We start from the raw sequence: 22,867 nt of genomic DNA, 5'->3' as shown, positions 1-22,867 counted from the left end.
TCGGAGTCCTCAGAAGTGGTTCTTCCTTTATAATAAAGCATATGAGCGACTAGGAACTCATGGAAAGAGCTGCCTGCCTCCGTATCTACATGGGTACTAAGGGCCTGAACTGGAGGCAAGTTCACACGTTGAGTTTCCTTTTAGTGCTAGAGCTTGTCAGGCTGACCACACCGCAGTCACGGAAGCACCTGGTTTAGACAGCAAATTCATTTTCTCCCCAGAAGCGTTCCTACAGGGTTTACAGGCGTATCAAGTGCAGGGGATGTCAGGCAGCTTCAAGGCAGCATGAATGCAGCCTTCAAAATGGGAAAGCAAGGCTAGTTCCAGCAGGCCCCCTTTTCCATGGGCACACTCAGCATACCCCACTGTGGTTTCTAACAAGTCCAAAGAGACGCAGGTTACCCGGTGTGTCTTTCCCTGAATCAGCTTCTCGAAGTAGAGTGTTCTGCATCAAGCGAACTGCCTCAACCAAGGAACGCCGTAGCTGCTCCCCTGGGCCTGTGGCTATTCAAAAGCCTGCAGTGCCACAGGAAGAACAGGACTGAAAGTGCAGTCAGAACGCAAGCCGACTTCCTCTAGGAGGCACGGTGATTTCAGGCAGGAGGTCCTAGATGGAATGCGAAGCCGAGGGTTACTCTGAGTGCGGCTCAGACTAAGGCAACGCCCAAGGCTTCTACGCCATGTGGGACTGGCCAGAACGGTGTTTGTGAACGTGCCCGAGGGCTGAGGAAATTAAGACGCTTCAAAAGAGAGTGCAGTGCGTTTCCCTATGCTCGGCATGCACAGAGGGGCTCTAAAGGGCTACGGGACTGGATGTTGCTCAGCAGACCCAGGTGCGCCTGGGGGTACTCAGTGTTCCTGCCGGCAACAGGGTGCCCACGCTAGCCTCCTAGGTGTCCAGAGAACTGTGCTGCCGTTAAAGGCACGCAGAGCACAGGCCACCGGCTCATGGAAACTGCTGCACGCCTCCGCTTCTGCACGGCAAATCAGGGCCTTACTTCCAGGCATGTGTTTCTGCTGGGTGTGCCGTCAGCGACACCGCATGGCAAGATGCTGACTTTCTCCTCGAGCAGAGTGACTCCAGGTACGAGGGCCTCGAAGCATTCAAAGCAGAGTGTTATCACATGGCAGCTCACACGAGGGCCATGACAAAGTCTTCCTGAGCACTTGGCACTCGGCAGCAATGTTGTCCTGAGGCCGGTCGAGGTCTCTGGAAATGTCGCTCTCCTCAAGGAACGTACAGTGTGTTGCCCGTCTCTAGGCACGCACAGAGGGCCTCCAAGGGATCAACAAATGGGACTCCTCGAAGTTTCGCAGCCGGCGCACAGGGCTCTGGAGGTACTCAGTGAACTTGGAGGGGAAATGATGCATACACGAGAGGACTCGGAGTCCTCAGAAGTGGTTCTTCCTTTATAATAAAGCATATGAGCGACTAGGAACTCATGGAAAGAGCTGCCTGCCTCCGTATCTACATGGGTACTAAGGGCCTGAACTGGAGGCAAGTTCACACGTTGAGTTTCCTTTTAGTGCTAGAGCTTGTCAGGCTGACCACACCGCAGTCACGGAAGCACCTGGTTTAGACAGCAAATTCATTTTCTCCCCAGAAGCGTTCCTACAGGGTTTACAGGCGTATCAAGTGCAGGGGATGTCAGGCAGCTTCAAGGCAGCATGAATGCAGCCTTCAAAATGGGAAAGCAAGGCTAGTTCCAGCAGGCCCCCTTTTCCATGGGCACACTCAGCATACCCCACTGTGGTTTCTAACAAGTCCAAAGAGACGCAGGTTACCCTGTGTGTCTTTCCCTGAATCAGCTTCTCGAAGTAGAGTGTTCTGCATCAAGCGAACTGCCTCAAGCAAGGAACGCCGTAGCTGCTCCCCTGGGCCTGTGGCTATTCAAAAGCCTGCAGTGCCACAGGAAGAACAGGACTGAAAGTGCAGTCAGAACGCAAGCCGACTTCCTCTAGGAGGCACGGTGATTTCAGGCAGGAGGTCCTAGATGGAATGCGAAGCCGAGGGTTACTCTGAGTGCGGCTCAGACTAAGGCAACGCCCAAGGCTTCTACGCCATGTGGGACTGGCCAGAACGGTGTTTGTGAACGTGCCCGAGGGCTGAGGAAATTAAGACGCTTCAAAAGAGAGTGCAGTGCGTTTCCCTATGCTCGGCATGCACAGAGGGGCTCTAAAGGGCTACGGGACTGGATGTTGCTCAGCAGACCCAGGTGCGCCTGGGGGTACTCAGTGTTCCTGCCGGCAACAGGGTGCCCACGCTAGCCTCCTAGGTGTCCAGAGAACTGTGCTGCCGTTAAAGGCACGCAGAGCACAGGCCACCGGCTCATGGAAACTGCTGCACGCCTCCGCTTCTGCACGGCAAATCAGGGCCTTACTTCCAGGCATGTGTTTCTGCTGGGTGTGCCGTCAGCGACACCGCATGGCAAGATGCTGACTTTCTCCTCGAGCAGAGTGACTCCAGGTACGAGGGCCTCGAAGCATTCAAAGCAGAGTGTTATCACATGGCAGCTCACACGAGGGCCATGACAAAGTCTTCCTGAGCACTTGGCACTCGGCAGCAATGTTGTCCTGAGGCCGGTCGAGGTCTCTGGAAATGTCGCTCTCCTCAAGGAACGTACAGTGTGTTGCCCGTCTCTAGGCACGCACAGAGGGCCTCCAAGGGATCAACAAATGGGACTCCTCGAAGTTTCGCAGCCGGCGCACAGGGCTCTGGAGGTACTCAGTGAACTTGGAGGGGAAATGATGCATACACGAGAGGACTCGGAGTCCTCAGAAGTGGTTCTTCCTTTATAATAAAGCATATGAGCGACTAGGAACTCATGGAAAGAGCTGCCTGCCTCCGTATCTACATGGGTACTAAGGGCCTGAACTGGAGGCAAGTTCACACGTTGAGTTTCCTTTTAGTGCTAGAGCTTGTCAGGCTGACCACACCGCAGTCACGGAAGCACCTGGTTTAGACAGCAAATTCATTTTCTCCCCAGAAGCGTTCCTACAGGGTTTACAGGCGTATCAAGTGCAGGGGATCTCAGGCAGCTTCAAGGCAGCATGAATGCAGCCTTCAAAATGGGAAAGCAAGGCTAGTTCCAGCAGGCCCCCTTTTCCATGGGCACACTCAGCATACCCCACTGTGGTTTCTAACAAGTCCAAAGAGACGCAGGTTACCCTGTGTGTCTTTCCCTGAATCAGCTTCTCGAAGTAGAGTGTTCTGCATCAAGCGAACTGCCTCAACCAAGGAACGCCGTAGCTGCTCCCCTGGGCCTGTGGCTATTCAAAAGCCTGCAGTGCCACAGGAAGAACAGGACTGAAAGTGCAGTCAGAACGCAAGCCGACTTCCTCTAGGAGGCACGGTGATTTCAGGCAGGAGGTCCTAGATGGAATGCGAAGCCGAGGGTTACTCTGAGTGCGGCTCAGACTAAGGCAACGCCCAAGGCTTCTACGCCATGTGGGACTGGCCAGAACGGTGTTTGTGAACGTGCCCGAGGGCTGAGGAAATTAAGACGCTTCAAAAGAGAGTGCAGTGCGTTTCCCTATGCTCGGCATGCACAGAGGGGCTCTAAAGGGCTACGGGACTGGATGTTGCTCAGCAGACCCAGGTGCGCCTGGGGGTACTCAGTGTTCCTGCCGGCAACAGGGTGCCCACGCTAGCCTCCTAGGTGTCCAGAGAACTGTGCTGCCGTTAAAGGCACGCAGAGCACAGGCCACCGGCTCATGGAAACTGCTGCACGCCTCCGCTTCTGCACGGCAAATCAGGGCCTTACTTCCAGGCATGTGTTTCTGCTGGGTGTGCCGTCAGCGACACCGCATGGCAAGATGCTGACTTTCTCCTCGAGCAGAGTGACTCCAGGTACGAGGGCCTCGAAGCATTCAAAGCAGAGTGTTATCACATGGCAGCTCACACGAGGGCCATGACAAAGTCTTCCTGAGCACTTGGCACTCGGCAGCAATGTTGTCCTGAGGCCGGTCGAGGTCTCTGGAAATGTCGCTCTCCTCAAGGAACGTACAGTGTGTTGCCCGTCTCTAGGCACGCACAGAGGGCCTCCAAGGGATCAACAAATGGGACTCCTCGAAGTTTCGCAGCCGGCGCACAGGGCTCTGGAGGTACTCAGTGAACTTGGAGGGGAAATGATGCATACACGAGAGGACTCGGAGTCCTCAGAAGTGGTTCTTCCTTTATAATAAAGCATATGAGCGACTAGGAACTCATGGAAAGAGCTGCCTGCCTCCGTATCTACATGGGTACTAAGGGCCTGAACTGGAGGCAAGTTCACACGTTGAGTTTCCTTTTAGTGCTAGAGCTTGTCAGGCTGACCACACCGCAGTCACGGAAGCACCTGGTTTAGACAGCAAATTCATTTTCTCCCCAGAAGCGTTCCTACAGGGTTTACAGGCGTATCAAGTGCAGGGGATGTCAGGCAGCTTCAAGGCAGCATGAATGCAGCCTTCAAAATGGGAAAGCAAGGCTAGTTCCAGCAGGCCCCCTTTTCCATGGGCACACTCAGCATACCCCACTGTGGTTTCTAACAAGTCCAAAGAGACGCAGGTTACCCTGTGTGTCTTTCCCTGAATCAGCTTCTCGAAGTAGAGTGTTCTGCATCAAGCGAACTGCCTCAAGCAAGGAACGCCGTAGCTGCTCCCCTGGGCCTGTGGCTATTCAAAAGCCTGCAGTGCCACAGGAAGAACAGGACTGAAAGTGCAGTCAGAACGCAAGCCGACTTCCTCTAGGAGGCACGGTGATTTCAGGCAGGAGGTCCTAGATGGAATGCGAAGCCGAGGGTTACTCTGAGTGCGGCTCAGACTAAGGCAACGCCCAAGGCTTCTACGCCATGTGGGACTGGCCAGAACGGTGTTTGTGAACGTGCCCGAGGGCTGAGGAAATTAAGACGCTTCAAAAGAGAGTGCAGTGCGTTTCCCTATGCTCGGCATGCACAGAGGGGCTCTAAAGGGCTACGGGACTGGATGTTGCTCAGCAGACCCAGGTGCGCCTGGGGGTACTCAGTGTTCCTGCCGGCAACAGGGTGCGCACGCTAGCCTCCTAGGTGTCCAGAGAACTGTGCTGCCGTTAAAGGCACGCAGAGCACAGGCCACCGGCTCATGGGAACTGCTGCACGCCTCCGCTTCTGCACGGCAAATCAGGGCCTTACTTCCAGGCATGTGTTTCTGCTGGGTGTGCCGTCAGCGACACCGCATGGCAAGATGCTGACTTTCTCCTCGAGCAGAGTGACTCCAGGTACGAGGGCCTCGAAGCATTCAAAGCAGAGTGTTATCACATGGCAGCTCACACGAGGGCCATGACAAAGTCTTCCTGAGCACTTGGCACTCGGCAGCAATGTTGTCCTGAGGCCGGTCGAGGTCTCTGGAAATGTCGCTCTCCTCAAGGAACGTACAGTGTGTTGCCCGTCTCTAGGCACGCACAGAGGGCCTCCAAGGGATCAACAAATGGGACTCCTCGAAGTTTCGCAGCCGGCGCACAGGGCTCTGGAGGTACTCAGTGAACTTGGAGGGGAAATGATGCATACACGAGAGGACTCGGAGTCCTCAGAAGTGGTTCTTCCTTTATAATAAAGCATATGAGCGACTAGGAACTCATGGAAAGAGCTGCCTGCCTCCGTATCTACATGGGTACTAAGGGCCTGAACTGGAGGCAAGTTCACACGTTGAGTTTCCTTTTAGTGCTAGAGCTTGTCAGGCTGACCACACCGCAGTCACGGAAGCACCTGGTTTAGACAGCAAATTCATTTTCTCCCCAGAAGCGTTCCTACAGGGTTTACAGGCGTATCAAGTGCAGGGGATGTCAGGCAGCTTCAAGGCAGCATGAATGCAGCCTTCAAAATGGGAAAGCAAGGCTAGTTCCAGCAGGCCCCCTTTTCCATGGGCACACTCAGCATACCCCACTGTGGTTTCTAACAAGTCCAAAGAGACGCAGGTTACCCTGTGTGTCTTTCCCTGAATCAGCTTCTCGAAGTAGAGTGTTCTGCATCAAGCGAACTGCCTCAACCAAGGAACGCCGTAGCTGCTCCCCTGGGCCTGTGGCTATTCAAAAGCCTGCAGTGCCACAGGAAGAACAGGACTGAAAGTGCAGTCAGAACGCAAGCCGACTTCCTCTAGGAGGCACGGTGATTTCAGGCAGGAGGTCCTAGATGGAATGCGAAGCCGAGGGTTACTCTGAGTGCGGCTCAGACTAAGGCAACGCCCAAGGCTTCTACGCCATGTGGGACTGGCCAGAACGGTGTTTGTGAACGTGCCCGAGGGCTGAGGAAATTAAGACGCTTCAAAAGAGAGTGCAGTGCGTTTCCCTATGCTCGGCATGCACAGAGGGGCTCTAAAGGGCTACGGGACTGGATGTTGCTCAGCAGACCCAGGTGCGCCTGGGGGTACTCAGTGTTCCTGCCGGCAACAGGGTGCCCACGCTAGCCTCCTAGGTGTCCAGAGAACTGTGCTGCCGTTAAAGGCACGCAGAGCACAGGCCACCGGCTCATGGAAACTGCTGCACGCCTCCGCTTCTGCACGGCAAATCAGGGCCTTACTTCCAGGCATGTGTTTCTGCTGGGTGTGCCGTCAGCGACACCGCATGGCAAGATGCTGACTTTCTCCTCGAGCAGAGTGACTCCAGGTACGAGGGCCTCGAAGCATTCAAAGCAGAGTGTTATCACATGGCAGCTCACACGAGGGCCATGACAAAGTCTTCCTGAGCACTTGGCACTCGGCAGCAATGTTGTCCTGAGGCCGGTCGAGGTCTCTGGAAATGTCGCTCTCCTCAAGGAACGTACAGTGTGTTGCCCGTCTCTAGGCACGCACAGAGGGCCTCCAAGGGATCAACAAATGGGACTCCTCGAAGTTTCGCAGCCGGCGCACAGGGCTCTGGAGGTACTCAGTGAACTTGGAGGGGAAATGATGCATACACGAGAGGACTCGGAGTCCTCAGAAGTGGTTCTTCCTTTATAATAAAGCATATGAGCGACTAGGAACTCATGGAAAGAGCTGCCTGCCTCCGTATCTACATGGGTACTAAGGGCCTGAACTGGAGGCAAGTTCACACGTTGAGTTTCCTTTTAGTGCTAGAGCTTGTCAGGCTGACCACACCGCAGTCACGGAAGCACCTGGTTTAGACAGCAAATTCATTTTCTCCCCAGAAGCGTTCCTACAGGGTTTACAGGCGTATCAAGTGCAGGGGATGTCAGGCAGCTTCAAGGCAGCATGAATGCAGCCTTCAAAATGGGAAAGCAAGGCTAGTTCCAGCAGGCCCCCTTTTCCATGGGCACACTCAGCATACCCCACTGTGGTTTCTAACAAGTCCAAAGAGACGCAGGTTACCCTGTGTGTCTTTCCCTGAATCAGCTTCTCGAAGTAGAGTGTTCTGCATCAAGCGAACTGCCTCAAGCAAGGAACGCCGTAGCTGCTCCCCTGGGCCTGTGGCTATTCAAAAGCCTGCAGTGCCACAGGAAGAACAGGACTGAAAGTGCAGTCAGAACGCAAGCCGACTTCCTCTAGGAGGCACGGTGATTTCAGGCAGGAGGTCCTAGATGGAATGCGAAGCCGAGGGTTACTCTGAGTGCGGCTCAGACTAAGGCAACGCCCAAGGCTTCTACGCCATGTGGGACTGGCCAGAACGGTGTTTGTGAACGTGCCCGAGGGCTGAGGAAATTAAGACGCTTCAAAAGAGAGTGCAGTGCGTTTCCCTATGCTCGGCATGCACAGAGGGGCTCTAAAGGGCTACGGGACTGGATGTTGCTCAGCAGACCCAGGTGCGCCTGGGGGTACTCAGTGTTCCTGCCGGCAACAGGGTGCCCACGCTAGCCTCCTAGGTGTCCAGAGAACTGTGCTGCCGTTAAAGGCACGCAGAGCACAGGCCACCGGCTCATGGAAACTGCTGCACGCCTCCGCTTCTGCACGGCAAATCAGGGCCTTACTTCCAGGCATGTGTTTCTGCTGGGTGTGCCGTCAGCGACACCGCATGGCAAGATGCTGACTTTCTCCTCGAGCAGAGTGACTCCAGGTACGAGGGCCTCGAAGCATTCAAAGCAGAGTGTTATCACATGGCAGCTCACACGAGGGCCATGACAAAGTCTTCCTGAGCACTTGGCACTCGGCAGCAATGTTGTCCTGAGGCCGGTCGAGGTCTCTGGAAATGTCGCTCTCCTCAAGGAACGTACAGTGTGTTGCCCGTCTCTAGGCACGCACAGAGGGCCTCCAAGGGATCAACAAATGGGACTCCTCGAAGTTTCGCAGCCGGCGCACAGGGCTCTGGAGGTACTCAGTGAACTTGGAGGGGAAATGATGCATACACGAGAGGACTCGGAGTCCTCAGAAGTGGTTCTTCCTTTATAATAAAGCATATGAGCGACTAGGAACTCATGGAAAGAGCTGCCTGCCTCCGTATCTACATGGGTACTAAGGGCCTGAACTGGAGGCAAGTTCACACGTTGAGTTTCCTTTTAGTGCTAGAGCTTGTCAGGCTGACCACACCGCAGTCACGGAAGCACCTGGTTTAGACAGCAAATTCATTTTCTCCCCAGAAGCGTTCCTACAGGGTTTACAGGCGTATCAAGTGCAGGGGATGTCAGGCAGCTTCAAGGCAGCATGAATGCAGCCTTCAAAATGGGAAAGCAAGGCTAGTTCCAGCAGGCCCCCTTTTCCATGGGCACACTCAGCATACCCCACTGTGGTTTCTAACAAGTCCAAAGAGACGCAGGTTACCCTGTGTGTCTTTCCCTGAATCAGCTTCTCGAAGTAGAGTGTTCTGCATCAAGCGAACTGCCTCAAGCAAGGAACGCCGTAGCTGCTCCCCTGGGCCTGTGGCTATTCAAAAGCCTGCAGTGCCACAGGAAGAACAGGACTGAAAGTGCAGTCAGAACGCAAGCCGACTTCCTCTAGGAGGCACGGTGATTTCAGGCAGGAGGTCCTAGATGGAATGCGAAGCCGAGGGTTACTCTGAGTGCGGCTCAGACTAAGGCAACGCCCAAGGCTTCTACGCCATGTGGGACTGGCCAGAACGGTGTTTGTGAACGTGCCCGAGGGCTGAGGAAATTAAGACGCTTCAAAAGAGAGTGCAGTGCGTTTCCCTATGCTCGGCATGCACAGAGGGGCTCTAAAGGGCTACGGGACTGGATGTTGCTCAGCAGACCCAGGTGCGCCTGGGGGTACTCAGTGTTCCTGCCGGCAACAGGGTGCGCACGCTAGCCTCCTAGGTGTCCAGAGAACTGTGCTGCCGTTAAAGGCACGCAGAGCACAGGCCACCGGCTCATGGAAACTGCTGCACGCCTCCGCTTCTGCACGGCAAATCAGGGCCTTACTTCCAGGCATGTGTTTCTGCTGGGTGTGCCGTCAGCGACACCGCATGGCAAGATGCTGACTTTCTCCTCGAGCAGAGTGACTCCAGGTACGAGGGCCTCGAAGCATTCAAAGCAGAGTGTTATCACATGGCAGCTCACACGAGGGCCATGACAAAGTCTTCCTGAGCACTTGGCACTCGGCAGCAATGTTGTCCTGAGGCCGGTCGAGGTCTCTGGAAATGTCGCTCTCCTCAAGGAACGTACAGTGTGTTGCCCGTCTCTAGGCACGCACAGAGGGCCTCCAAGGGATCAACAAATGGGACTCCTCGAAGTTTCGCAGCCGGCGCACAGGGCTCTGGAGGTACTCAGTGAACTTGGAGGGGAACTGATGCATACACGAGAGGACTCGGAGTCCTCAGAAGTGGTTCTTCCTTTATAATAAAGCATATGAGCGACTAGGAACTCATGGAAAGAGCTGCCTGCCTCCGTATCTACATGGGTACTAAGGGCCTGAACTGGAGGCAAGTTCACACGTTGAGTTTCCTTTTAGTGCTAGAGCTTGTCAGGCTGACCACACCGCAGTCACGGAAGCACCTGGTTTAGACAGCAAATTCATTTTCTCCCCAGAAGCGTTCCTACAGGGTTTACAGGCGTATCAAGTGCAGGGGATGTCAGGCAGCTTCAAGGCAGCATGAATGCAGCCTTCAAAATGGGAAAGCAAGGCTAGTTCCAGCAGGCCCCCTTTTCCATGGGCACACTCAGCATACCCCACTGTGGTTTCTAACAAGTCCAAAGAGACGCAGGTTACCCTGTGTGTCTTTCCCTGAATCAGCTTCTCGAAGTAGAGTGTTCTGCATCAAGCGAACTGCCTCAACCAAGGAACGCCGTAGCTGCTCCCCTGGGCCTGTGGCTATTCAAAAGCCTGCAGTGCCACAGGAAGAACAGGACTGAAAGTGCAGTCAGAACGCAAGCCGACTTCCTCTAGGAGGCACGGTGATTTCAGGCAGGAGGTCCTAGATGGAATGCGAAGCCGAGGGTTACTCTGAGTGCGGCTCAGACTAAGGCAACGCCCAAGGCTTCTACGCCATGTGGGACTGGCCAGAACGGTGTTTGTGAACGTGCCCGAGGGCTGAGGAAATTAAGACGCTTCAAAAGAGAGTGCAGTGCGTTTCCCTATGCTCGGCATGCACAGAGGGGCTCTAAAGGGCTACGGGACTGGATGTTGCTCAGCAGACCCAGGTGCGCCTGGGGGTACTCAGTGTTCCTGCCGGCAACAGGGTGCCCACGCTAGCCTCCTAGGTGTCCAGAGAACTGTGCTGCCGTTAAAGGCACGCAGAGCACAGGCCACCGGCTCATGGAAACTGCTGCACGCCTCCGCTTCTGCTCGGCAAATCAGGGCCTTACTTCCAGGCATGTGTTTCTGCTGGGTGTGCCGTCAGCGACACCGCATGGCAAGATGCTGACTTTCTCCTCGAGCAGAGTGACTCCAGGTACGAGGGCCTCGAAGCATTCAAAGCAGAGTGTTATCACATGGCAGCTCACACGAGGGCCATGACAAAGTCTTCCTGAGCACTTGGCACTCGGCAGCAATGTTGTCCTGAGGCCGGTCGAGGTCTCTGGAAATGTCGCTCTCCTCAAGGAACGTACAGTGTGTTGCCCGTCTCTAGGCACGCACAGAGGGCCTCCAAGGGATCAACAAATGGGACTCCTCGAAGTTTCGCAGCCGGCGCACAGGGCTCTGGAGGTACTCAGTGAACTTGGAGGGGAACTGATGCATACACGAGAGGACTCGGAGTCCTCAGAAGTGGTTCTTCCTTTATAATAAAGCATATGAGCGACTAGGAACTCATGGAAAGAGCTGCCTGCCTCCGTATCTACATGGGTACTAAGGGCCTGAACTGGAGGCAAGTTCACACGTTGAGTTTCCTTTTAGTGCTAGAGCTTGTCAGGCTGACCACACCGCAGTCACGGAAGCACCTGGTTTAGACAGCAAATTCATTTTCTCCCCAGAAGCGTTCCTACAGGGTTTACAGGCGTATCAAGTGCAGGGGATGTCAGGCAGCTTCAAGGCAGCATGAATGCAGCCTTCAAAATGGGAAAGCAAGGCTAGTTCCAGCAGGCCCCCTTTTCCATGGGCACACTCAGCATACCCCACTGTGGTTTCTAACAAGTCCAAAGAGACGCAGGTTACCCTGTGTGTCTTTCCCTGAATCAGCTTCTCGAAGTAGAGTGTTCTGCATCAAGCGAACTGCCTCAAGCAAGGAACGCCGTAGCTGCTCCCCTGGGCCTGTGGCTATTCAAAAGCCTGCAGTGCCACAGGAAGAACAGGACTGAAAGTGCAGTCAGAACGCAAGCCGACTTCCTCTAGGAGGCACGGTGATTTCAGGCAGGAGGTCCTAGATGGAATGCGAAGCCGAGGGTTACTCTGAGTGCGGCTCAGACTAAGGCAACGCCCAAGGCTTCTACGCCATGTGGGACTGGCCAGAACGGTGTTTGTGAACGTGCCCGAGGGCTGAGGAAATTAAGACGCTTCAAAAGAGAGTGCAGTGCGTTTCCCTATGCTCGGCATGCACAGAGGGGCTCTAAAGGGCTACGGGACTGGATGTTGCTCAGCAGACCCAGGTGCGCCTGGGGGTACTCAGTGTTCCTGCCGGCAACAGGGTGCCCACGCTAGCCTCCTAGGTGTCCAGAGAACTGTGCTGCCGTTAAAGGCACGCAGAGCACAGGCCACCGGCTCATGGAAACTGCTGCACGCCTCCGCTTCTGCACGGCAAATCAGGGCCTTACTTCCAGGCATGTGTTTCTGCTGGGTGTGCCGTCAGCGACACCGCATGGCAAGATGCTGACTTTCTCCTCGAGCAGAGTGACTCCAGGTACGAGGGCCTCGAAGCATTCAAAGCAGAGTGTTATCACATGGCAGCTCACACGAGGGCCATGACAAAGTCTTCCTGAGCACTTGGCACTCGGCAGCAATGTTGTCCTGAGGCCGGTCGAGGTCTCTGGAAATGTCGCTCTCCTCAAGGAACGTACAGTGTGTTGCCCGTCTCTAGGCACGCACAGAGGGCCTCCAAGGGATCAACAAATGGGACTCCTCGAAGTTTCGCAGCCGGCGCACAGGGCTCTGGAGGTACTCAGTGAACTTGGAGGGGAACTGATGCATACACGAGAGGACTCGGAGTCCTCAGAAGTGGTTCTTCCTTTATAATAAAGCATATGAGCGACTAGGAACTCATGGAAAGAGCTGCCTGCCTCCGTATCTACATGGGTACTAAGGGCCTGAACTGGAGGCAAGTTCACACGTTGAGTTTCCTTTTAGTGCTAGAGCTTGTCAGGCTGACCACACCGCAGTCACGGAAGCACCTGGTTTAGACAGCAAATTCATTTTCTCCCCAGAAGCGTTCCTACAGGGTTTACAGGCGTATCAAGTGCAGGGGATGTCAGGCAGCTTCAAGGCAGCATGAATGCAGCCTTCAAAATGGGAAAGCAAGGCTAGTTCCAGCAGGCCCCCTTTTCCATGGGCACACTCAGCATACCCCACTGTGGTTTCTAACAAGTCCAAAGAGACGCAGGTTACCCTGTGTGTCTTTCCCTGAATCAGCTTCTCGAAGTAGAGTGTTCTGCATCAAGCGAACTGCCTCAACCAAGGAACGCCGTAGCTGCTCCCCTGGGCCTGTGGCTATTCAAAAGCCTGCAGTGCCACAGGAAGAACAGGACTGAAAGTGCAGTCAGAACGCAAGCCGACTTCCTCTAGGAGGCACGGTGATTTCAGGCAGGAGGTCCTAGATGGAATGCGAAGCCGAGGGTTACTCTGAGTGCGGCTCAGACTAAGGCAACGCCCAAGGCTTCTACGCCATGTGGGACTGGCCAGAACGGTGTTTGTGAACGTGCCCGAGGGCTGAGGAAATTAAGACGCTTCAAAAGAGAGTGCAGTGCGTTTCCCTATGCTCGGCATGCACAGAGGGGCTCTAAAGGGCTACGGGACTGGATGTTGCTCAGCAGACCCAGGTGCGCCTGGGGGTACTCAGTGTTCCTGCCGGCAACAGGGTGCCCACGCTAGCCTCCTAGGTGTCCAGAGAACTGTGCTGCCGTTAAAGGCACGCAGAGCACAGGCCACCGGCTCATGGAAACTGCTGCACGCCTCCGCTTCTGCTCGGCAAATCAGGGCCTTACTTCCAGGCATGTGTTTCTGCTGGGTGTGCCGTCAGCGACACCGCATGGCAAGATGCTGACTTTCTCCTCGAGCAGAGTGACTCCAGGTACGAGGGCCTCGAAGCATTCAAAGCAGAGTGTTATCACATGGCAGCTCACACGAGGGCCATGACAAAGTCTTCCTGAGCACTTGGCACTCGGCAGCAATGTTGTCCTGAGGCCGGTCGAGGTCTCTGGAAATGTCGCTCTCCTCAAGGAACGTACAGTGTGTTGCCCGTCTCTAGGCACGCACAGAGGGCCTCCAAGGGATCAACAAATGGGACTCCTCGAAGTTTCGCAGCCGGCGCACAGGGCTCTGGAGGTACTCAGTGAACTTGGAGGGGAACTGATGCATACACGAGAGGACTCGGAGTCCTCAGAAGTGGTTCTTCCTTTATAATAAAGCATATGAGCGACTAGGAACTCATGGAAAGAGCTGCCTGCCTCCGTATCTACATGGGTACTAAGGGCCTGAACTGGAGGCAAGTTCACACGTTGAGTTTCCTTTTAGTGCTAGAGCTTGTCAGGCTGACCACACCGCAGTCACGGAAGCACCTGGTTTAGACAGCAAATTCATTTTCTCCCCAGAAGCGTTCCTACAGGGTTTACAGGCGTATCAAGTGCAGGGGATGTCAGGCAGCTTCAAGGCAGCATGAATGCAGCCTTCAAAATGGGAAAGCAAGGCTAGTTCCAGCAGGCCCCCTTTTCCATGGGCACACTCAGCATACCCCACTGTGGTTTCTAACAAGTCCAAAGAGACGCAGGTTACCCTGTGTGTCTTTCCCTGAATCAGCTTCTCGAAGTAGAGTGTTCTGCATCAAGCGAACTGCCTCAACCAAGGAACGCCGTAGCTGCTCCCCTGGGCCTGTGGCTATTCAAAAGCCTGCAGTGCCACAGGAAGAACAGGACTGAAAGTGCAGTCAGAACGCAAGCCGACTTCCTCTAGGAGGCACGGTGATTTCAGGCAGGAGGTCCTAGATGGAATGCGAAGCCGAGGGTTACTCTGAGTGCGGCTCAGACTAAGGCAACGCCCAAGGCTTCTACGCCATGTGGGACTGGCCAGAACGGTGTTTGTGAACGTGCCCGAGGGCTGAGGAAATTAAGACGCTTCAAAAGAGAGTGCAGTGCGTTTCCCTATGCTCGGCATGCACAGAGGGGCTCTAAAGGGCTACGGGACTGGATGTTGCTCAGCAGACCCAGGTGCGCCTGGGGGTACTCAGTGTTCCTGCCGGCAACAGGGTGCCCACGCTAGCCTCCTAGGTGTCCAGAGAACTGTGCTGCCGTTAAAGGCACGCAGAGCACAGGCCACCGGCTCATGGAAACTGCTGCACGCCTCCGCTTCTGCACGGCAAATCAGGGCCTTACTTCCAGGCATGTGTTTCTGCTGGGTGTGCCGTCAGCGACACCGCATGGCAAGATGCTGACTTTCTCCTCGAGCAGAGTGACTCCAGGTACGAGGGCCTCGAAGCATTCAAAGCAGAGTGTTATCACATGGCAGCTCACACGAGGGCCATGACAAAGTCTTCCTGAGCACTTGGCACTCGGCAGCAATGTTGTCCTGAGGCCGGTCGAGGTCTCTGGAAATGTCGCTCTCCTCAAGGAACGTACAGTGTGTTGCCCGTCTCTAGGCACGCACAGAGGGCCTCCAAGGGATCAACAAATGGGACTCCTCGAAGTTTCGCAGCCGGCGCACAGGGCTCTGGAGGTACTCAGTGAACTTGGAGGGGAACTGATGCATACACGAGAGGACTCGGAGTCCTCAGAAGTGGTTCTTCCTTTATAATAAAGCATATGAGCGACTAGGAACTCATGGAAAGAGCTGCCTGCCTCCGTATCTACATGGGTACTAAGGGCCTGAACTGGAGGCAAGTTCACACGTTGAGTTTCCTTTTAGTGCTAGAGCTTGTCAGGCTGACCACACCGCAGTCACGGAAGCACCTGGTTTAGACAGCAAATTCATTTTCTCCCCAGAAGCGTTCCTACAGGGTTTACAGGCGTATCAAGTGCAGGGGATGTCAGGCAGCTTCAAGGCAGCATGAATGCAGCCTTCAAAATGGGAAAGCAAGGCGAGTTCCAGCAGGCCCCCTTTTCCATGGGCACACTCAGCATACCCCACTGTGGTTTCTAACAAGTCCAAAGAGACGCAGGTTACCCTGTGTGTCTTTCCCTGAATCAGCTTCTCGAAGTAGAGTGTTCTGCATCAAGCGAACTGCCTCAACCAAGGAACGCCGTAGCTGCTCCCCTGGGCCTGTGGCTATTCAAAAGCCTGCAGTGCCACAGGAAGAACAGGACTGAAAGTGCAGTCAGAACGCAAGCCGACTTCCTCTAGGAGGCACGGTGATTTCAGGCAGGAGGTCCTAGATGGAATGCGAAGCCGAGGGTTACTCTGAGTGCGGCTCAGACTAAGGCAACGCCCAAGGCTTCTACGCCATGTGGGACTGGCCAGAACGGTGTTTGTGAACGTGCCCGAGGGCTGAGGAAATTAAGACGCTTCAAAAGAGAGTGCAGTGCGTTTCCCTATGCTCGGCATGCACAGAGGGGCTCTAAAGGGCTACGGGACTGGATGTTGCTCAGCAGACCCAGGTGCGCCTGGGGGTACTCAGTGTTCCTGCCGGCAACAGGGTGCCCACGCTAGCCTCCTAGGTGTCCAGAGAACTGTGCTGCCGTTAAAGGCACGCAGAGCACAGGCCACCGGCTCATGGAAACTGCTGCACGCCTCCGCTTCTGCACGGCAAATCAGGGCCTTACTTCCAGGCATGTGTTTCTGCTGGGTGTGCCGTCAGCGACACCGCATGGCAAGATGCTGACTTTCTCCTCGAGCAGAGTGACTCCAGGTACGAGGGCCTCGAAGCATTCAAAGCAGAGTGTTATCACATGGCAGCTCACACGAGGGCCATGACAAAGTCTTCCTGAGCACTTGGCACTCGGCAGCAATGTTGTCCTGAGGCCGGTCGAGGTCTCTGGAAATGTCGCTCTCCTCAAGGAACGTACAGTGTGTTGCCCGTCTCTAGGCACGCACAGAGGGCCTCCAAGGGATCAACAAATGGGACTCCTCGAAGTTTCGCAGCCGGCGCACAGGGCTCTGGAGGTACTCAGTGAACTTGGAGGGGAACTGATGCATACACGAGAGGACTCGGAGTCCTCAGAAGTGGTTCTTCCTTTATAATAAAGCATATGAGCGACTAGGAACTCATGGAAAGAGCTGCCTGCCTCCGTATCTACATGGGTACTAAGGGCCTGAACTGGAGGCAAGTTCACACGTTGAGTTTCCTTTTAGTGCTAGAGCTTGTCAGGCTGACCACACCGCAGTCACGGAAGCACCTGGTTTAGACAGCAAATTCATTTTCTCCCCAGAAGCGTTCCTACAGGGTTTACAGGCGTATCAAGTGCAGGGGATGTCAGGCAGCTTCAAGGCAGCATGAATGCAGCCTTCAAAATGGGAAAGCAAGGCTAGTTCCAGCAGGCCCCCTTTTCCATGGGCACACTCAGCATACCCCACTGTGGTTTCTAACAAGTCCAAAGAGACGCAGGTTACCCTGTGTGTCTTTCCCTGAATCAGCTTCTCGAAGTAGAGTGTTCTGCATCAAGCGAACTGCCTCAACCAAGGAACGCCGTAGCTGCTCCCCTGGGCCTGTGGCTATTCAAAAGCCTGCAGTGCCACAGGAAGAACAGGACTGAAAGTGCAGTCAGAACGCAAGCCGACTTCCTCTAGGAGGCACGGTGATTTCAGGCAGGAGGTCCTAGATGGAATGCGAAGCCGAGGGTTACTCTGAGTGCGGCTCAGACTAAGGCAACGCCCAAGGCTTCTACGCCATGTGGGACTGGCCAGAACGGTGTTTGTGAACGTGCCCGAGGGCTGAGGAAATTAAGACGCTTCAAAAGAGAGTGCAGTGCGTTTCCCTATGCTCGGCATGCACAGAGGGGCTCTAAAGGGCTACGGGACTGGATGTTGCTCAGCAGACCCAGGTGCGCCTGGGGGTACTCAGTGTTCCTGCCGGCAACAGGGTGCCCACGCTAGCCTCCTAGGTGTCCAGAGAACTGTGCTGCCGTTAAAGGCACGCAGAGCACAGGCCACCGGCTCATGGAAACTGCTGCACGCCTCCGCTTCTGCACGGCAAATCAGGGCCTTACTTCCAGGCATGTGTTTCTGCTGGGTGTGCCGTCAGCGACACCGCATGGCAAGATGCTGACTTTCTCCTCGAGCAGAGTGACTCCAGGTACGAGGGCCTCGAAGCATTCAAAGCAGAGTGTTATCACATGGCAGCTCACACGAGGGCCATGACAAAGTCTTCCCGAGCACTTGGCACTCGGCAGCAATGTTGTCCTGAGGCCGGTCGAGGTCTCTGGAAATGTCGCTCTCCTCAAGGAACGTACAGTGTGTTGCCCGTCTCTAGGCACGCACAGAGGGCCTCCAAGGGATCAACAAATGGGACTCCTCGAAGTTTCGCAGCCGGCGCACAGGGCTCTGGAGGTACTCAGTGAACTTGGAGGGGAACTGATGCATACACGAGAGGACTCGGAGTCCTCAGAAGTGGTTCTTCCTTTATAATAAAGCATATGAGCGACTAGGAACTCATGGAAAGAGCTGCCTGCCTCCGTATCTACATGGGTACTAAGGGCCTGAACTGGAGGCAAGTTCACACGTTGAGTTTCCTTTTAGTGCTAGAGCTTGTCAGGCTGACCACACCGCAGTCACGGAAGCACCTGGTTTAGACAGCAAATTCATTTTCTCCCCAGAAGCGTTCCTACAGGGTTTACAGGCGTATCAAGTGCAGGGGATGTCAGGCAGCTTCAAGGCAGCATGAATGCAGCCTTCAAAATGGGAAAGCAAGGCTAGTTCCAGCAGGCCCCCTTTTCCATGGGCACACTCAGCATACCCCACTGTGGTTTCTAACAAGTCCAAAGAGACGCAGGTTACCCTGTGTGTCTTTCCCTGAATCAGCTTCTCGAAGTAGAGTGTTCTGCATCAAGCGAACTGCCTCAACCAAGGAACGCCGTAGCTGCTCCCCTGGGCCTGTGGCTATTCAAAAGCCTGCAGTGCCACAGGAAGAACAGGACTGAAAGTGCAGTCAGAACGCAAGCCGACTTCCTCTAGGAGGCACGGTGATTTCAGGCAGGAGGTCCTAGATGGAATGCGAAGCCGAGGGTTACTCTGAGTGCGGCTCAGACTAAGGCAACGCCCAAGGCTTCTACGCCATGTGGGACTGGCCAGAACGGTGTTTGTGAACGTGCCCGAGGGCTGAGGAAATTAAGACGCTTCAAAAGAGAGTGCAGTGCGTTTCCCTATGCTCGGCATGCACAGAGGGGCTCTAAAGGGCTACGGGACTGGATGTTGCTCAGCAGACCCAGGTGCGCCTGGGGGTACTCAGTGTTCCTGCCGGCAACAGGGTGCCCACGCTAGCCTCCTAGGTGTCCAGAGAACTGTGCTGCCGTTAAAGGCACGCAGAGCACAGGCCACCGGCTCATGGAAACTGCTGCACGCCTCCGCTTCTGCACGGCAAATCAGGGCCTTACTTCCAGGCATGTGTTTCTGCTGGGTGTGCCGTCAGCGACACCGCATGGCAAGATGCTGACTTTCTCCTCGAGCAGAGTGACTCCAGGTACGAGGGCCTCGAAGCATTCAAAGCAGAGTGTTATCACATGGCAGCTCACACGAGGGCCATGACAAAGTCTTCCCGAGCACTTGGCACTCGGCAGCAATGTTGTCCTGAGGCCGGTCGAGGTCTCTGGAAATGTCGCTCTCCTCAAGGAACGTACAGTGTGTTGCCCGTCTCTAGGCACGCACAGAGGGCCTCCAAGGGATCAACAAATGGGACTCCTCGAAGTTTCGCAGCCGGCGCACAGGGCTCTGGAGGTACTCAGTGAACTTGGAGGGGAACTGATGCATACACGAGAGGACTCGGAGTCCTCAGAAGTGGTTCTTCCTTTATAATAAAGCATATGAGCGACTAGGAACTCATGGAAAGAGCTGCCTGCCTCCGTATCTACATGGGTACTAAGGGCCTGAACTGGAGGCAAGTTCACACGTTGAGTTTCCTTTTAGTGCTAGAGCTTGTCAGGCTGACCACACCGCAGTCACGGAAGCACCTGGTTTAGACAGCAAATTCATTTTCTCCCCAGAAGCGTTCCTACAGGGTTTACAGGCGTATCAAGTGCAGGGGATGTCAGGCAGCTTCAAGGCAGCATGAATGCAGCCTTCAAAATGGGAAAGCAAGGCTAGTTCCAGCAGGCCCCCTTTTCCATGGGCACACTCAGCATACCCCACTGTGGTTTCTAACAAGTCCAAAGAGACGCAGGTTACCCTGTGTGTCTTTCCCTGAATCAGCTTCTCGAAGTAGAGTGTTCTGCATCAAGCGAACTGCCTCAACCAAGGAACGCCGTAGCTGCTCCCCTGGGCCTGTGGCTATTAAAAAGCCTGCAGTGCCACAGGAAGAACAGGACTGAAAGTGCAGTCAGAACGCAAGCCGACTTCCTCTAGGAGGCACGGTGATTTCAGGCAGGAGGTCCTAGATGGAATGCGAAGCCGAGGGTTACTCTGAGTGCGGCTCAGACTAAGGCAACGCCCAAGGCTTCTACGCCATGTGGGACTGGCCAGAACGGTGTTTGTGAACGTGCCCGAGGGCTGAGGAAATTAAGACGCTTCAAAAGAGAGTGCAGTGCGTTTCCCTATGCTCGGCATGCACAGAGGGGCTCTAAAGGGCTACGGGACTGGATGTTGCTCAGCAGACCCAGGTGCGCCTGGGGGTACTCAGTGTTCCTGCCGGCAACAGGGTGCCCACGCTAGCCTCCTAGGTGTCCAGAGAACTGTGCTGCCGTTAAAGGCACGCAGAGCACAGGCCACCGGCCCATGGAAACTGCTGCACGCCTCCGCTTCTGCACGGCAAATCAGGGCCTTACTTCCAGGCATGTGTTTCTGCTGGGTGTGCCGTCAGCGACACCGCATGGCAAGATGCTGACTTTCTCCTCGAGCAGAGTGACTCCAGGTACGAGGGCCTCGAAGCATTCAAAGCAGAGTGTTATCACATGGCAGCTCACACGAGGGCCATGACAAAGTCTTCCTGAGCACTTGGCACTCGGCAGCAATGTTGTCCTGAGGCCGGTCGAGGTCTCTGGAAATGTCGCTCTCCTCAAGGAACGTACAGTGTGTTGCCCGTCTCTAGGCACGCACAGAGGGCCTCCAAGGGATCAACAAATGGGACTCCTCGAAGTTTCGCAGCCGGCGCACAGGGCTCTGGAGGTACTCAGTGAACTTGGAGGGGAACTGATGCATACACGAGAGGACTCGGAGTCCTCAGAAGTGGTTCTTCCTTTATAATAAAGCATATGAGCGACTAGGAACTCATGGAAAGAGCTGCATGCCTCCGTATCTACATGGGTACTAAGGGCCTGAACTGGAGGCAAGTTCACACGTTGAGTTTCCTTTTAGTGCTAGAGCTTGTCAGGCTGACCACACCGCAGTCACGGAAGCACCTGGTTTAGACAGCAAATTCATTTTCTCCCCAGAAGCGTTCCTACAGGGTTTACAGGCGTATCAAGTGCAGGGGATGTCAGGCAGCTTCAAGGCAGCATGAATGCAGCCTTCAAAATGGGAAAGCAAGGCTAGTTCCAGCAGGCCCCCTTTTCCATGGGCACACTCAGCATACCCCACTGTGGTTTCTAACAAGTCCAAAGAGACGCAGGTTACCCTGTGTGTCTTTCCCTGAATCAGCTTCTCGAAGTAGAGTGTTCTGCATCAAGCGAACTGCCTCAACCAAGGAACGCCGTAGCTGCTCCCCTGGGCCTGTGGCTATTCAAAAGCCTGCAGTGCCACAGGAAGAACAGGACTGAAAGTGCAGTCAGAACGCAAGCCGACTTCCTCTAGGAGGCACGGTGATTTCAGGCAGGAGGTCCTAGATGGAATGCGAAGCCGAGGGTTACTCTGAGTGCGGCTCAGACTAAGGCAACGCCCAAGGCTTCTACGCCATGTGGGACTGGCCAGAACGGTGTTTGTGAACGTGCCCGAGGGCTGAGGAAATTAAGACGCTTCAAAAGAGAGTGCAGTGCGTTTCCCTATGCTCGGCATGCACAGAGGGGCTCTAAAGGGCTACGGGACTGGATGTTGCTCAGCAGACCCAGGTGCGCCTGGGGGTACTCAGTGTTCCTGCCGGCAACAGGGTGCCCACGCTAGCCTCCTAGGTGTCCAGAGAACTGTGCTGCCGTTAAAGGCACGCAGAGCACAGGCCACCGGCCCATGGAAACTGCTGCACGCCTCCGCTTCTGCACGGCAAATCAGGGCCTTACTTCCAGGCATGTGTTTCTGCTGGGTGTGCCGTCAGCGACACCGCATGGCAAGATGCTGACTTTCTCCTCGAGCAGAGTGACTCCAGGTACGAGGGCCTCGAAGCATTCAAAGCAGAGTGTTATCACATGGCAGCTCACACGAGGGCCATGACAAAGTCTTCCTGAGCACTTGGCACTCGGCAGCAATGTTGTCCTGAGGCCGGTCGAGGTCTCTGGAAATGTCGCTCTCCTCAAGGAACGTACAGTGTGTTGCCCGTCTCTAGGCACGCACAGAGGGCCTCCAAGGGATCAACAAATGGGACTCCTCGAAGTTTCGCAGCCGGCGCACAGGGCTCTGGAGGTACTCAGTGAACTTGGAGGGGAACTGATGCATACACGAGAGGACTCGGAGTCCTCAGAAGTGGTTCTTCCTTTATAATAAAGCATATGAGCGACTAGGAACTCATGGAAAGAGCTGCCTGCCTCCGTATCTACATGGGTACTAAGGGCCTGAACTGGAGGCAAGTTCACACGTTGAGTTTCCTTTTAGTGCTAGAGCTTGTCAGGCTGACCACACCGCAGTCACGGAAGCACCTGGTTTAGACAGCAAATTCATTTTCTCCCCAGAAGCGTTCCTACAGGGTTTACAGGCGTATCAAGTGCAGGGGATGTCAGGCAGCTTCAAGGCAGCATGAATGCAGCCTTCAAAATGGGAAAGCAAGGCTAGTTCCAGCAGGCCCCCTTTTCCATGGGCACACTCAGCATACCCCACTGTGGTTTCTAACAAGTCCAAAGAGACGCAGGTTACCCTGTGTGTCTTTCCCTGAATCAGCTTCTCGAAGTAGAGTGTTCTGCATCAAGCGAACTGCCTCAACCAAGGAACGCCGTAGCTGCTCCCCTGGGCCTGTGGCTATTCAAAAGCCTGCAGTGCCACAGGAAGAACAGGACTGAAAGTGCAGTCAGAACGCAAGCCGACTTCCTCTAGGAGGCACGGTGATTTCAGGCAGGAGGTCCTAGATGGAATGCGAAGCCGAGGGTTACTCTGAGTGCGGCTCAGACTAAGGCAACGCCCAAGGCTTCTACGCCATGTGGGACTGGCCAGAACGGTGTTTGTGAACGTGCCCGAGGGCTGAGGAAATTAAGAC

Source organism: Orcinus orca, chromosome 19, assembly GCF_937001465.1.
Source record: "Orcinus orca chromosome 19, mOrcOrc1.1, whole genome shotgun sequence".
Taxonomy (NCBI): Eukaryota; Metazoa; Chordata; class Mammalia; order Artiodactyla; family Delphinidae; genus Orcinus; species Orcinus orca.
Note: the sequence above shows the minus strand (reverse complement) of the source record.